General features: G+C 46.3%; 1 long non-coding RNA gene across 1 annotated transcript; it reads left to right on the top strand.

Moving 5' to 3' along the window:
- The first annotated feature begins 1,473 nt into the window (after positions 1–1,473).
- LOC127585684 (uncharacterized) lies at positions 1,474–3,990 on the top strand. The gene is made up of 3 exons (XR_007958553.1): positions 1,474–1,570; positions 2,018–2,114; positions 3,537–3,990. It is a non-coding gene; the product is annotated as an uncharacterized LOC127585684 (long non-coding RNA).
- Positions 3,991–4,703: the final 713 nt, after the last annotated feature.

Here is a 4,703-nt window from a genome sequence, read left to right as displayed (position 1 = left end):
AAATGAGGCTGCTGACACTGCCCTCGGAAATGGTGGACAAAAAGTTTGAAATTGGTAATGAATGATTTAATGTAAAATTAACAGTTCAGAGAAATTTATGTCAGTATTTGATTAAGCATCTGTTTTGTGCAGCAAACTGTGGTCCACATTCTTTCCTGTTGATGGTTCCTGCTGTACTGAATAAGTGAATGCAATTTCACGGGCAAAGTGGAGGATGTGCCCTGTTATACAGCATTGAAACAGGCCCTTCATCCCGCCATATCGATGCCGCCCTTGTACTACCTACACAAATCCTAGTTATCTGCATCATTTCTGCTTCTTCTGGATGGGTCCCCTCCCTCTTCATATTTCTCAGGCCACTTCCCATCACCCTGCACTCCCTGCGGCCGATTAATGTTGCAAATTCCTGGGTTGGTTGCTCCTTCGCTCTGTCCATCCCTTGTCCTGGTTCAGCCGACACGGTCCGCTGGGCCTTCACCCTTTCAGGTCCGATGGAGCTCCACCCTGCCTCTCCCTCTGATACAAAGAGAGAAGAGATCTGTCGGTTTATCTGTGTGCAGCCACCTTTATGTTTCTCCTCCTGATCCCAGCTACTGGTTAACTGTTGATAAGCAGCACAACAGCAACCCAGGGCAGAGTAAGACAACAAACGGCACAACCTAATATACGGCACTCATCCCCTTACGTTATATTCCCCTCCCATCACTTGGGAAGTTGGGCAGGGACGTCAATATGAAATCCAAGGCTTGTGAAGGACAGGATCCTGATTGGTATTGGTGGAAATGTTGCTTGATGACACAAATAGTTCCTGGACCTACGACAGTGAATACTGCTCCAATGTCATCACTTCCTGCCTGATGCGTGCACGGCAGTCGATACAGCGCATTAGTATTTGCACAGTCCTGAGAATGTCTCCTCGACTTTGTAGATATAGCTCAACAAGCTCAAGGCCTTGCACTGCATTCTCTGCACTGCAAGGTCTGATATTGCTGACTTTAGCCCAAAATTGTGTATAAAGAATTTTGAACTGTCAGCAAGTTGAATTTTCAACCATTCAAATATTTGTTAAATTTCCTCTCCCTAACGATTATGCTCAGAACTTCTTTTCAATCTCAATCTAGTGGCACTCACAGAGCACTGTCATTGACCTCTCGTTTCTCATCTCTGTGTCACTGTTGCTCTCTCTTTGCCCCCTCTCGCACCCTATGTTGTCCCACCATTTCATACTCTCCCCTTTGCCATTCATCCCATCATCCTCCTTGCCTCCTGTACAACCCCCACCCACTCTTCCTAAATAGTGGGTGAGATATTCCGGTTGTTGCAATCACTGATGGACCTTGGAGCAGACTTCTGTTCTTCCAAGAACAAGACGTGGATAAGTTCTTGGCAAAATGAGGAGCCAGTGAGGTCACGTATGCAGGAGGTAGTCCACGCCCTTTCTCAAAGATGTAAAGCTCTTAAGCACCAGCACACCTCAGCAGAGGAAGCAGAGTCCTGTAGGGAAGCCGATCATCAGTGAGAGAGCATTGCACAGAGAAACTCTGAAGTTCAGCTCACCAGGTTAAACTGGGTAGGTGGCTTGTGCTTCTCTCTTATTTGAATGCTTAGTACTTGTTTGTGGTGTTTAATGTCTGTGTTTCTCAGATGCTTCCATGAACCCTCAGCTGCCCTGGCAAGTCATTGCAATGATTGTGGATGATTCAGAAATGATGTGGGCAGGACAGTTTTTGATGCTCACTGGAGCTTTTCTCTCCTCTTCTCTGGATATCACCTTTGACCGAATTTTCAGCTGAACTCTTGTTCAGTGGTACTGAGGACAATAACCAATGACCTACCATTACCTCAGTGCAGCCAAGCTTTCAATACTTCAGGTAAGGACATTGTTTGTCTGCAGAGAGGTGCAGCACCGTTCCCTGGGTTGTCAGCAGCAACATTCACCCCTCCATACGATTCCTGTTCAAAACGCAACCAGCGAGTGACAGCACTGTGATTCATTCTGCACATTTTGCATTTCCAGATCAGAGTATCAAGATGGTGATACTTGCTCTTCTTGCCCTCTTCTGCTTAAACATTGGAACTCCTGGTGAAGCACAGGTGGTTGATGGAATCGACAGGTGAGCAGTCACTGTACTTTTAATCACCTCCATTTCCCAACAAAAACAACCTGAAAATCACCACACCTTTAAAACAAAATCTCAGGAGGGTGTGGGAAGAAATGTACCAACATAGATACATTTGAGGAAACGGACGACCAAAGAGCTGGTCTATCAGGAAAGTTCTAAGCAGTCACAGAGGAGGAAAATGAGGGTTCAGGTCAGACTAAGACGGGGATGGAAACTCATTCCTCGTAATTCAGGACCAGAACAAAATCAAACTAATGGGATACCCTCCAGTATTGTGTGATATCAGGCTAGGTGATACCTACAAGAATTTTCCCCCCTCCAGTCAGATGATCCGTACTGCAGGGTAAATGTGTGACAGTTGAGTTTGACATTAGCTCTCGCCTCTCTGGTTTCTGCAAACCCAGTGAGCAGGGACTGTCATCTTCTGACGTCACCATGTTCCTGCGTCATCTGGAAAACACCAAGGAGGATGGGATGGACCAACCTGAGCAGAGCGCCCCGAAATCTCGCACCTTCTCTGACTTTGATCACCCAGTCAAGAAACTAGATGGCGGTCTGGACAGCAGGTACCAAAGGTTTCCAGACACTGGTCAATGGCTGTGGTACTGTGTAACAATCTGGTCCCCATATCACAGGGAGGTTATAACTTTCTGGAGAGTGTGGTGACTGCATTAAATGGCATTACCGTTGCCCGAATGGGAGCAGGTTTTTCTGTACTATATCCATAGCGGTGGCCTCATTTTCTGAAGTGGCCAGGCACCCTTCTCAGGTGGAGGCTGAGGGGGGAGAGAGGGAGAGACGGGCATCAAAACGGCAAAGAAGCAACAATGAAGAAGTGAGAGAAGGGGAGGGAGGTAAAGGAAGGAAGAGGGACAAATGAGGTGGAGACAGAATGAGAGAGAGTCAGGCTTGGGGATGAGGGGAAAGGGAGGGAGAAATGGATTGTAAGGAAGGGAGGGAGAGATCTCAGATTGAAGAACATTTTCTAAAGAGCGAGTGGGAAATGAGGGGAATTTGGGCTTTACACAGCAAGTTGCTGTGACCTGGGATGTGTTTCTTGAATGGGCGGTGGGAGAGATTTCAAGGGGAACTTTCAAAAGTTGAAAGGAAAATAACTACAGGGACCTGGGGACAGAGCTGAGGGGTGGGATGGTACCTGGACAGCAACCCGCAATCATTCTGTAAAATGACCCGAAGATAAATTATTGAGCTGAAACCTGCCACAAGGAGATAACAGAAAATTCTTTTCCTTTTATGGCAATTATTAGTGAGCAGGGCAGAGAGATCCAGGGAGGGAGTTCCAGAGCATAAGGCCTCTGCTGCTAATTTGAAAGTATATTCACAAGGCCCAGCACTGGGACGATGGACAGACTGTCATTGCTTCATTGTACTGACTGACCGTTTTGATTCTAGCACTGCGCCGGACAGCGAAGTGAAGAGGAATGAAGCCCGAGATTGCTCCAACCCGACCTGTGAGACAGGTAATCTGGCCGACACAATGGCACATCTTGCAGCTCATAAGGGTAAACCACGTGCCCCGTACAACACAGTGGACGCTGGCAAGAAGTAATGGTGAAGATCCATTTTTCCTGATGGGCTATTCAACCAGGGTAGCCCAGTAACATCACCCAGCTGTCCCCACCCACCCTGTAACATTCAACTCTGAATTGCATCATGATACTTGCACTCCACATCCTGAAGAACTGATCTCCCAGAAAAGACCAAACGCAGTAATGCCACGCGAGAGGATGTTATTTTGGCCAGATACAACAACCAGCACCGTCTTCCCTCTTTCCTCTTTGTATAATGAATGAGCGCGAGGGGAGAGGGCAGTGGGGAAATAGCAGAACACACTTCGTCTAATAACTGTTGCAGGATCTTCGAAAAGAGAAGTAAATGGAAACAAATAAATAAATAATCAGCAATTTATCGGCTCTCTGTAATTCTGTCTGCACCACTGCTGCCTAATTCATTTTCTCCAACTTGATAACTGTATATTTGTTTCATACTTGGAGGTTGTCAGGTGTGAGGAATGGGACATCTCATCCAGAGCCCATCTCAGTATCACAACTAAGCTGGTAGTTTAGTTAAACTAAGACAGCACGAGTCGAGAAATGTATCATCTCTTGCTCCTTCCACCATTGGCACTTGGGGGCAGAGCTGCACAACTAACCCACAAACAAACTGAATTCCTTCATGAAACGGGGGATTGGAGTTCAGAGACCAACAACCAAAGTAAATCTCTCAGCTTTACTGTACATAACCAAGCAGTCACCTCCAATGTCTCCACCAATTTTCATATCATTTGCAAATTTACTGATCACACCACCTACCTTCTCATGCAAGTCATTTATAGATATTACAAGCAACAAATGTCCCAGCACAATCCCTGCAGTACACCACTTGTTACAGACCGCTGGTCAGAACAGCACTCATCCACCATGACTCATTACCTCCTATCAACAAGACCATTTTGGATCCAGTTTACCAATACGCTTCAGCCTTAACCTCATAGACCAGTCTACAATGTGGGACCTTGTCAAAAGCTTTGCTAAAGTTCAGATAAAACACATTTACCCT

The sequence above is a fragment of the Pristis pectinata genome, chromosome 33 (genome assembly GCF_009764475.1).
Source record: "Pristis pectinata isolate sPriPec2 chromosome 33, sPriPec2.1.pri, whole genome shotgun sequence".
In the NCBI taxonomy this organism is placed as follows: Eukaryota; Metazoa; Chordata; class Chondrichthyes; order Rhinopristiformes; family Pristidae; genus Pristis; species Pristis pectinata.
This window is presented reverse-complemented; position numbering and strand designations above follow the sequence as displayed.